Genomic DNA, 12,469 nt, shown 5'->3' on the forward strand with positions numbered 1-12,469 from the left:
CATTTTAATAACCAACAATTCCATGATTTTGCTTTGGTAATCCCTTTTAATGGTGAACTTCAGGTCACAACAGTAACTATCAGTTCAACCACACCAGGGTTTCTAAAGACAATGGTTTCTCCACCCAAGCAGGTTGTATATAAATTCCAACCAGAACCTGGCATGACCCTGAAGGAACTCGAACTTCACACTGTTGGAGAAATTTACCAAGATGGTTTTAGAGCAGACCAACTTGACACAGCACATTAAAAAAAAAAAAAAAAAAAAAAAAAAAAGACATTTATTCAGCATCCCAATCAGGCTATTATATTTAGCAATCAACAGCATGGGTGAAAAAAAAATCTACATTAAAACCCTTTGCTGGAATGGTTTACACTTTCCACAGAACAGAAACTAAAATAACCTGTTACACAATTAGTCACAAATGCAGTCCTCGAGTTTTTTGCCCATATACATGAGTGTTTGTCTAAAACATGTCTGCTTTGTAGCAGCTGGGCTGCTTGGCCAGCTGTGCTTGGCTGAGTTCACAAATCTGTTGTAACCTGTAGCTTTCCTGTCACTTCTGTGGCTCTTCTCTTCTGCTAAGCTTTGTTTCCTAATTAAAATCTTCTGCCACTGCCATAGCTACTGCTGCAACTGGAACCACCATAGCCACCTTGGTTTTGTGGTTTGGCAAAGTACCGGCCTCCACCACCATAGGGGACAGAGCTTCTGCCTCCAAAGTTTCCTCCCTTCAGGGGTCCAAAATTTGGAGACTGATTGTTGTAATTGTCAAAATCACTGTAGCTTCCACCACCTCCAAAATTGCTTCCATCATTACTAAATCCACTGTAGTCATCCCCACTGCCACTGTATTCACCACCACCATGACTGCCACCAAAGTCACCACGACCGTGGAAGTTTTCTCCATGACCAGAGTTGTCATTCCCGCTGAAACCACCTCCAAGACCACCACCAAAGTTTCCAGAATCACTCTTGCTTTGACAGGGTTTTCCTAGCTTCACAGTTGTGGCCATTCACAGTATGCTATTTCTGAATGACAATCTTATCCACAGAGTCATGGTTGTCAAAGGTTACAAAGGCAAAGCCCCCTTCTTTGCCAGTGCCTCTGTCAGTCATGATTTAAATCACTTCAATTTTTTCCATACTGTTCAAAATGATCTCTTAGGTGATGTTCTTCAGTATCTTCTTTAATGCCACCAACAAATACATTTTTCACAGTTAAGTGGGCACCTGGTCTTTGAGAATCTTCTCTTGAGACAACTCTCTTTGGTTCTACAACTCCTTTTTTTTTTTTTTTTTGAGATGGAGTCTCGCTCTGTCCCCCAGGCTGGAGTGCAGTTGCGCAATCTTAGCTCACTGCAAACTCCGCCTCCCGGGTTCACGCCATTCTCCTGCCTCAGCCTCCCGAGTAGCTGAGAGTACAGGCGCCTGCCACCACGCCCAGCTAATTTTTTGTATTTTTCATAGAGATGGGGTTTCACCGTGTTAGCCAGGATGGTCTCCATCTCCTGACCTCGTGGTCCGCCTGCCTCGGCCTCCCAAGGTGCTGGGATTACAGGCCTGAGGTTCTACAACTCTTCCATCTACCTTGTGTGGCCTTGCATTCATGGCTGCATCCACCTCCAGAGTGGCATACATGACAAACCCACAGGCCCTGTAGCGCTTGGTGTTTGGATCTCTCATTACCACCCAGTCGGTGAGCGTTCCCCATTGCTCAAAATGGCTCCTCAGGCTCTCACTGGTTGTTTCAAAGCTCAACCCTCCAATGAAGATCTTTCTCAGTTGTTTGAGCTCTTTAGGAGACTCTAACTTAGACATAAAGGCAGGGAGAAGAGAGACTTTGAGGATGCTTCCCTTGTGGCGTCCACGGGCAGGTAGGTTTCTTTAGTTTAGTTTTTTGGTGAATAGTTTTCCCAACATTTTATTATAAACATTATTAAATATACTGAATAATTGAAATAATCAGAAACAACACATTTGCATATATCCACTGTCTTATTGGTTTTTTTTTTTGAAACAGAGTTTCCCTCTGTTGCCCAGGCTGGAGAGCAATGGGGGGATCTCAGCTCACTGTAAACCTCTGTCTCTTGGATTCAACCGATTCTCATGCTTCAGCCTTCCGCCTAACTGAGATCATGTGCACTGTGCACCACCACATCCGGCTAATTTTTCTATTTTTAGTAGAGATGGAGTTTCACCATGTTGGCCAGGCTGATCTTGAACTCCTGGCGTCATGTGATCTGCCCACCTTGGCCTCTCAAAGTGCTGGGATTACAGGCGTGAGCCACCACACCCAGCCACCACCATCTAGATTCTACAATCAGCAATTAATTTGCTTTATTATACATTTATTCAGCCACCTGTTTTTTGATCCCTCTGTCCATCCATTATTCCATCTTTTTTTTTTTGAAGCATTTCAAGGCAAGTTGTAGACATCAACATACTTCATTCAATACTTCAGCATGCATATCATTTTTTAGAGTTTAATGTCATGTATATGAGTTTTTCTTGGTAAGATTTTACATATAGTAGATGCACAATCTTTATTTCATTTATTTATTTATTTATTTATTTATTTATTTATTTATTTTTGGAGACAGATCTCTGTCACCCAGGCTAGAGTGCAGTGGTGCTATCATGGCTCAATGAAGCCTCAACTTCCAGGCTGAAGTAATCTTTCCACCTCAGCCTCCCAAGTAGCTGTGTCTATAGGTGCAGGCCACTAGGCCTAGCTAATTCTTAAAAAATTTTTTGTAGAGACAGGGTCTCACAATTTTGCCCAGGCTGGTCTCAAACTCCTGACCTCAAGTTATCCTCCCACCTTAGCCTCCCAAGTAGCTTAGATTACTGGCATGAGCCACCATGCCCAGCCTCGAGGCACAATCTTAAGTATACCATTCAGTGAATTTTGACAAATGCATAAACTTATATAATCCAAACTCCTGTCAAGATACAGAATATTTATATTTTCCCAGAAAGTTCACTCTCATTCCTTCCCAGAAAGTCTCCACCTATCCATCCTTCAAAAGGCAACCACTACTCTCACATTTTTCAACATGGCTTAGTATAGTACAGTGTGTAAGAGTTTCAGTGTTCCATCACCTCACTGACATTGGTGTTGCCAATCTTTTTATTTTAGACATTCTGATATATTTATAGTAATATATCTTTGACTAATGATTTTGAGCATTTATTTGTGTGTTCATAGCATTCTCATATCTTTATGAAATATTGGTTTAAATCTTTTGCCCATTTTAAACTGCGTTGTCTTTTTTTCTTTTCTCTATTTTTGAGTTGGGATATTATTTTGTCACCCAGGTTAGTGTGCAGTGGCACCATCATAGCTCACTGCAGCTCAAACTGCTGGGCTCACGCTATCATCCTGCCCTAGACTCCCAGGTCCTGAGATTACTGGTGTGAGCCACTGCACCCTGATGTCTCTTTATTATTGAGTCGTATTTTTATTTTGGATAATAGTCCTTTCTCAAATATATATATTTGCACCTTTTTCCCAGCCTGTGGCTTACCCATTCACTTTCTTAGCACTGTCTTTTGGTGCAGAATATTGGCTTATCCAGTTATGCAAATCTTTCAAGTATTGACACATTTCATTATACAAAATTAAAACAACATTCATTAATAGCACCACCAATCTCATCAGAAAAGTCTTATGTATTGAAAGGTTGTCAAGCTTGTGCTGGCAGACATGTGTCCCAAAATTCTGGTCAGGTGCTATGGCTCATGCCTGTAATCCCAGCACTTTAGGAGGCCAAGGCAGGAGGGTTGCTTGAGCCAGAGAGGTCGGGGCTGCAGTGAGACATATAAATGGCTGAATATATTTTAAAAAAGCTTAATATTACTAATCATCAGGGAAATGCAAATCAAAACTACAGTAAAATATCATTTTCCACCAGTTAGAATGGCTATTACCAAAAAGACAAAAGTAACACATGTTGGTGAGGATGTGGAGGAAGGGGAGTGCTTACAGACTGGTAGTTTCTCATAAAACTGAAAATAGAACTACCATACCATCCAGCAATCTCACCACTGAGTATATAGCCAGAGGAAAGGAAATCAGTATATTTCCCCCCCACCCCTGTTTTTTACTGCACTTTCATGTTTATTGCAGCATTATTCACAACAGCTAAGATGTGGAATCAACTTAATTTTCCATTAACAGATGAATGGATAAAGAAAATATGGTGTATATGCAATAAAATAGAATGAAATTCTGTCATTTGCAGCAATATGGATTAGCTTGGAGGATATTATGTTAAATGAAATAAGCCAGGCACAGAAAGAAAAATATTACATGTTCTCACTCATATATGGAAGATTAAAAATGTTGATATCAGAGCATCTAGTGGTTACTAGATACTGGGAAGGATAGAGGAAAAAGGGGAAGAACCAGAGCTTGGTCAATGGATACAAAGTACAGCTAATGGGAGGAATATGTTCTACTGTTCTATAGCACTTATTTAGAACATATTTAGAATACTGTTCTATAGCACTTAGACTATAGAACAGTAGAACATATGCCTCCCATTTGTTTGTTATAGGGTGACTATAACAAACAACAACTTATTGTTTATTTCCAAAGAGCTAGAACAGCAGATTTTTAATTTTCTCGACACAAAGAAATGATGGATGTTTGAGGTGATGGAAATGCTAATTATCCTGATTTGATCACTACTCATTGTATACATATATGGAAACGCAATACTCTATAAATATGTACAGTTATTAGTTGTCAGTTAAAAATGACATGGATATTAGTTTTGTGAACATTCGGTAAAATTCAGTTGTAAAGCCATCTGGTCCTGTGATTTTCTTTGTTAGGAGGTTTTTAACTAGAATATTTTTGTTATTGGTCTGTTTAGGATTTCTGTTTCTTCCTTATTAAACCTTGTGCTTGGTAGGGTTTTTTTTGTTTGTTTGTTTTGTTTTTTTGTTTTTTGTTTTTCTTTTTTTAGGCATGTATGCATTTTCTTTAGGTTACCAAATTTGTCAGCATAAAATTATTCATAATAGTCCTTTATTATTCTTTTCATTTTGAGGCATCTGTTGTAATGTCTCCACTTTCGTCTCAGATTTATGTATTTGAGTCTCTTCTCTTTTTTTCTTAGTCTAGCTAAAGGTTTTGTCTATTTTATTTGTTCAAAAACCCAACTCTGTCCAAGTGCTGTGGCTCACACCTGTAATCCCAGCTACTTGGGTGTCTGAGGTAGGGGGAATGCTTGAGGCTGGGAGTTTGACACCAGCCTAGTCAACACAGTGAGACCCCTAACTCAAAAAAAAAAAAAAAAAAACCCTAACTCAAAAAAAAAAAAACCCAACTCTTAGTTTTATTGACTTTTCTATGCTTTTTCTATCCATCAGATTTATTTCTGTTTTGTTCTTTATGATTTCTTTCCTTCTGCTAACTTTGGCCTTTTTTTTTCTAGTTCCTGGAGGTATAATGTTAGGCTATTTATTTGCTTTTTTCTTTTTAATGTAGTCACTTATTGCTATAAATTTCCCTTTTAAAACTGCTTTTGCTGCACCTGTAGGTTTTGGTATTGTGTTTTAGTTGTCATTTGTCTCAAGATTTTTTTTGAATTTCCCTTGTGATTTCTTCTTTGAATCATTGGTTGTTCAGGAACATTTGTTTAATATCCATATATTTGTGAATTTTTCAAAATTGCTCCTATTATTGATTTATAGTTCCATACCATTGTAGTTAGAAACAACACTTGATATGCTTTTGACTTTTTAAAATATGTTAAGTTTTTTTTTGTGTTCTATCATATGATCTATCCTGGAGAATGTTCCATGTGCACTGGAGAAGAATGTATATTCTGCTGCTATTGGATGGAAGGTTCTGTATATATCTGTTAGGTTCATTTTGTCCAACGTGCAGTTCAATTCTAGTATTTCCTTATTTATTTTCTGTCTGTTGATCTGTGTATTAGTCAAAGTGGGATATTATAAAGTCTCCTGCTGTTACTGTATTGCTACCTATTTCTCCCTTTATATCCAATAATATTTTATTTATATGTTTAGGTGCTTCAATGTTTAGTGCATATATATTTATAATTGTTAAACCCTTTTGATGATTTTTATCATTAAATAAGTACCTTCAAAGTCTCTTGTGACAGTTCTTGACTTACAGTCTATTTTCTCTGATATCGTATAGCCACCCCTACTGTTTTTTGCTTACCATTTACATGGGATATCTTCTTCGACTTCTTCACTTTCAGCCTATTTGTGTCCTTAAGGTTAAAGTGGGTCCCTTGTAGGCTGCATATAGTTGGATATGCTTTTTTTTTTTTTTTTAAACTCATTCAGGCGCATTATGTCTTTAGATTGTAGAATTTAATGCATTTATATTCAAGATAGTAATTGATAGGTAAGAATTGACTTGCCATTTTATTAATTGTTTTCTGGTTGTTAGGTAGATTCTTTGTTCGTTTCTTTTATTCTTGTTTATAGTTGTTATTTGGTGATTTTCTGTAGTGCCTTCTGATTCATTTCTCCTTGTCATTAATGTATCTGCTATAGTTTTTTGCTTTGTGGTTACCACAAGGCATTTTATAGTTACAATAGACTATTTTATATGGATACCAGCTTAACCTCAGTCACATACAAAACCCTAGAATTTTTCCCTCCTCCCTCAGGATTTATATTTTTCATGTTGCAATTTACATCTTTTAATATTATGCATGTCCTATCAACTTATTTGAGCTATCATTATTTCTGACTGCTTTGACTTTTACCCTTTATACTAAAGGTATATATGATTAACAGACCACCATAACAGTATTGGAGTATCCTGGTTTTAAATATGTATTTACCTTTACAAATGAATTTCATACTTTCATTCATTTTCATATTAGTAACTAGCATCCCTTGGTTTCATTTTGAGGAACTTTCTTAAGCATTTCTTGTAAGGTAGGTCTAGTGGTGATGAATTCCCTCAACTTTGCTTGTCTGGGAAATACTTTATTTCTCCTTCATTTCTGAAGGGTAGATTTACTGGGTAAGGTATTCTTGGATGGTAGTTTTCTTTCTCTTTTACCACTTTGAATATACCATTCTATTCTCTCTTGACCAACAGAGCTTTTGCTAAGAAATCTGCTGAGAGCCTAATGAAGATTCCCTTATATTTGACTTGATGCTTTTCTCTTGCTGCTTTTCAAATTCTCTTTGTCTTTGACTTTTGACAGTTAATTACAATATTAGTTAAAGAAGATTTCTTTAGGTTGAATTTGGGGACTTTTGAGCTTCATGGATATGGTTGTTTATATGCCTTTCAAAACTTCAAATGTTTTCAGCATATCATTAAATAGGCTTTCTGTCCATGTCTTTTGTCTCTTCTCTTTCTAAAATTCACATAATTCAAGTTTATTCTCTTTTCTTTCTTTCTTTCTTTTTTGATGGAGCCTTGCTCTGTCACCCAGGCTGGAGTGCAGTGGTGCTATCTCGGCTCACTGCAACCTCTGCCTCCCGAGTTCAAGTGATTCTCCTGCATCAGTCTCCCAAGTAGCTGGGACTACAGGCGTGCACCACCATGCCCAGCTAATTTTTGTATTATTAGTAGAGACGCAGTTTCACCATGTTGGCCAGGCTGGTCTTGAACTCCTGACCTCGTGATCCATCTGCCTCAGCCTCTCAAAGTGCTGGGATTATGGGCTTGAGCCACTGCACCCAGCCAATTCAAGTTTATTCTCGTAATGGTGTCTCTTAAATCTCATAGGTTGTCTTTAGTCTTTTTCATTCTTTTTACTTCTGACTAATTTCAAATCACTTATCTCCAAGTTCTGAGATTTGTTCTTCTTGATCTACTCTGCTATTGAGGCTCTTTGTTGTATTTTTAATTTCATTCATTGAATTATTTAGCTCCAAGATTTCTGTTTTGATCTTTATAATAAACCATTTTCTCTGAATGATTTTCTCATTCAGATCATAAATTATTTTCCTTATTTTGTTGGTTTGTTTATTTTGTCTTTTATGTCACTTGCTTTCCTTAAAATTATTATATCTTATTTCTTTTTGGGTGATTTATAAATATCCTTTCCTTTGGGATCATTTAGTGAAGAATTATTGTGCTCCTTTGCTGGTGTCATGCTTCCTTAGTTTTCATGTTTCTTGTGTCCCTGCATTGATGTCATTGTATCTGGTGGAATAGTTACTTCTTCCAAGCACTTTAGAGTAGGTTTTGTAGAGAAATATTTTCACCTGAAGATGGGTCTTAGTGTGATATGAAGGAAGGTCGTGCTGGCTCTGATTCTGAGTCAATTCAATATTATAGGCTCTGTGTAGATTCTTCAGCTATGATAAACATCAGCCGAGATTGTATGTATTTTGGTGACCTAGGCTATAACAGTTTGTGGCATCAGCAATGGTAACATAAGTTGTAAGGGTACTCATTGATAAAGCTTCTGTGGTCCTCCATTTTACATTTTCCCCAAAATGGGGAGACTCAGCCAAGTGTATTCCCTTGGTGTCAGGTCTGACATGGATCACAAGCAGCTGTAGTAGCTCTGGGTTCCAGGATTCTGGTGTTGAGAGTGGCTATGAAGCTAGGGTCCTGGCATCAGGGACTCACTAACATATTGTGGCACCTGGGTCTTGGGGTACAGGTTCATTCTCTCAGGTAGAGTTGGATGGAGATTTCCCACAGAACTGTAGTTTGTGACTCTAAAGCACCCCCTCCCACCCCGAGTAGCTTTGGCCCAGAACCCCGAGTTTTAGCTGTGACCCTGACCCTGGGAGGCTGGGCACAGCACTGTCCTGGCTGCAGGCAAGAAGGGGTGCCTTTGCCTGGAGAGCAAGGTACAGCTACAATTCAGTCACCAGAGCCAACAGGGCATAATGCCAACTAGTCCCTGAGGGATGAGATACCGATAGTGGTAACTCTGGACACCAGGATGGTGAAACACAGCAGTATCCCAGACTCCGTGAGGTCAAGTGTAGTTGCAACAAGGACACCAGTATGGCTAAGCACAGCTGTTGCTTGGACTTCAGGGTTCAGAGATAAGCACAACAATGACTCCACTCCTTGAAGACTGATCAACAAATCAGTCTTTAGGGGACAAGTCAGTTCTAGGGATGTAAGGTACTATAGTTATTCAGCTGAGATTGGAGTGTCTCAGCCCTACGTCCCTTGGAAAGAATGTACTACATCAGCTCTGTTCTAGGAGGCATGGCTGCTTGGCTTGTGCAAGACACTGGGAGGCAAAGCACTGCTTCAGGTTATGCCCAGGGTGTGTGGCTGTTCTGGGTGGCCAAGGCACTGGCCTTGAAAAGCAGGGTGCCACTTTAGCTCTAGCACCATGAAATATGACTGCTTTGGCAGCCAAGGCACTATTTTCTTGGGAGGCAAGTCACTTCCTCAACTCAGGCACAGGAGAATAGTGTGCAGCAGTGACTGGGAGGGGTAGCTGGAACAGGTCTATGGCAGCTTGGTCCCACAGGGCAAAGCATAGCAATTTCTTCACTTAAGGATGGCAGGTCATTAGGCAGGAGTGGTTTAGTAGTGACAAAGCCTCAGTATCAGAAGGATGCTATGGCTACTTGCCCCCAGAGGAGGACACACTCCGGCAGTGATTCTAGTTCCAAGATGGCATAGCACAGCAGTGATGCAGCCTATGGAAGGTGGGGCACAGTGTCAGCTGCTTCTCTTGGGGAAACATAGCTGTATGGACTTTAGGCAGCTTTCTTATCTAGGCTTAGTGCCTGTGAATACGTTAGGAGTTACCAGTAGTGAGGACTGTAGGTTTCCAAGGGGTCAAGAGGGTTTCTGGGATCCTCTTGCTTACCTTTTCTCTGCAGGGAGGAGTTCTTCCTGATTCAAAGTTGATCTCAACTGTAGGAAAGTATGGCAGAGATGATACATTTATTTTTATTCTCCATGTGACTGTGCTGGGTTTCTGCACTCTACAGGATTCCTGCTACTCCTTTGATATACTCCAGTGCTCTCTTTTAATTATTTTCATCAAAATGTAGTTGTTGGTTCATTGTTCTGGCTGTCTTTGTTGGGGGTGAGTGCTAAGGGCTTCTAGTCAGTCTTCTTGCTGACATCATTCTGCCACTCTGTCTTTTGACTGGGAAATTTAATCCACTTACATGTTAGGTAATGATTGATAGGTAAGGACTTGCCATTAAAAGTGTTTTTTTTTGTTTTTGTTTTTGTTTTCCCCCTGACTGTTTTGTAGATCCTTTGTTTCTTCCTACTCTTGCTGTTTCATTTGTGGTTGATGGTTTTCTGTGGTGGTGTGCTTTGAATCTTTTCTTTTTACATTTTGTGCAACTACTATAGATTTTTCTTTGTGGTTATCATGAGCCTTCTGTAAAATATTTTATACTTATAATAGGCTACTTTAAGCTGATAACTTAAATTGCATATAAAAACTATAATTTCACTCCCTTCCTTTCATCTCTTATGATACTGATGTCAAATTTTACATCCCCTAACAATTTGTATCCCCTAACATTGTAGCTATAGTTGCTTTTAATAGTTTTATCTTTTAACCCTCATATAGAAATAAAATTGCTCTATACACCACACTTATAATATTAGAGTATTCTGAGTATGATTATATTTTATTTATACCCTTGAGTTTTTTATCTTTCATATGTTTAATATTATTAACTAGCAACTTTTTATTTCAGCTTAGCGAATTTCTGTAGCAGTTCTTGTAAGGCAAACCTAGTGGTGGTGGACTCCTTTAGCATTTGTTTGTCTGGGAGAGTTTTCGTTTATCCCTTATTCCTGAAGAACAGCTTTGCTGGGTATAGTAAAGTATTCTTTGTTAGCAGTTTTTTTCCCCTTTTAGCACTTTGAATATATAGTCCCACTCTCTCATTGCTTGCAGGGTTTCTGCTGAGAAATCTGCTGATAGCCATATTGGGATTCACTTGAATGTGATGTTTCTTATCTTTTGCTGCTTTCAGAATTCATTCTTTTGTCTTTCAGTTTTGATAGTTTCTTTAGGATATATCTTGGTGAATTCATCTTTGGGCTGAATTTGCATGGAAACCTCTGAGATTCCTGTACCTGCATGTTATCTCTCCCTAGATTTGAGAAATTTTCAGCTGTTATTTTCTTAAATATGATTTCTGGTTTTTTTTTCTCTATATTCATTATCTTGAACTCCTATTATGTGAAGATTAGATCTCTGGATGGTGTCCCGTAATTCCTGTAGTCCTTCTTTGTCTTTTCTACTTTTTTTTCCTGCTCTGACTGTGCAATTTCAAATATCTTGTCTTTGAGCTTATTGATATTTTCTTCTGTTTGAGCAAGCATGCTGTTGAAGCATTCTATTAACATTTTTAGTTTAGTTATTATAGTCTTTATCTCTAGGACTTCTGTTTGTTTTTAAAAAGTTGTTTCTATTTCTTTCTAAAGCTTTTCATTTTACTCATTTTTTTTTTCTACCTTTTGTTTTTGGTAGCCCCCTGTAGAAGAGCTAAATTTTCTTTTCTTTTTTGACAGAGTCTCTCTCTGTTGCCCAGGCTGGAGTGCAGTGGCATGATCTTGGCTCACTGCAACCTCTGCCTCCCAGGTTCAATCAATCCTCCTGCCTCAGCCTCCCGAGTAGCTGGGACTATAGGTGCCTACCATCATGCCTGGCTAATGTTTGTATTTTTGTAGAGACAGGGTTTTACCATTTTGGCCAGGCTGGTTTCAAATTCCTGACCTCAAGTGATCTGCCCACCTTGGCCTCCCAAAGTGCTGGGATTACAGGTATAAGCCAGTGTGCCGGGCCAGATCTAAATTTCTTTTTTTTTTTTTTTTTTTTTTTTGAGACGGAGTCTAGCTCTGTCGCCCAGGCTGGAGTGCAGTGGCCAGATCTCAGCTCACTGCAAACTCCGCCTCCCGGGTTTACGCCATTCTCCTGGCTCAGCCTCCCAAGTAGCTGGGACTACAGGCGCCTGCCACCTCGCCCGGCTAGTTTTTTGTATTTTTTTTTAGTAGAGACGGGGTTTCACCGTGTTAACCAGGATGGTCTCGATCTCCTGACCTTGTGATCCGCCCGTCTCGGCCTCCCAAAGTGCTGGGATTACAGGCTTGAGCCACCGCGCCCGGCCCAGATCTAAATTTCATTTAATTTTCTGTATGTATGTTCTTGTAGTTCCTTGAACTTATTTAAGTGGATTATTTTGAATTTCTTGTCCATAATTTCATTGATCTCCATTTGTTTCATGGTCCATTATTGAAGCTTTATTAGTTTCTTTTTGTGGTGTCATATCTTCATGATTCTTCATTATCCTTTTGTCCTTGTATTGATGTCTGTACCTTTTGAGGAAGCAACTATTTCTTCCGGCCATTGAAGATATCCCTTGGAAGTGATAAGCTTTCAATATTAATCTAACTCTGGATTCTGAATGAGGCAGCTGATAACAACCCCAGACAGGCAGACTGTGCTGTCATATTATAGTTGGGCTGGTCCATTACCTGTGCTCTGAGGTTGAGTGGAACTGC

At 39.0% G+C, this 12,469-nt stretch overlaps 1 pseudogene; it reads right to left on the reverse strand.

The window, feature by feature from the left end:
• Positions 1-599: 599 nt before the first annotated feature.
• On the reverse strand, positions 600-1,686 carry LOC105545436 (annotated as a pseudogene).
• Between the last annotated feature and the right edge of the window lie 10,783 nt (positions 1,687-12,469).

Source organism: Mandrillus leucophaeus, unplaced genomic scaffold (assembly GCF_000951045.1).
Source record: "Mandrillus leucophaeus isolate KB7577 unplaced genomic scaffold, Mleu.le_1.0 Scaffold329, whole genome shotgun sequence".
Classification (NCBI taxonomy): domain Eukaryota; kingdom Metazoa; phylum Chordata; class Mammalia; order Primates; family Cercopithecidae; genus Mandrillus; species Mandrillus leucophaeus.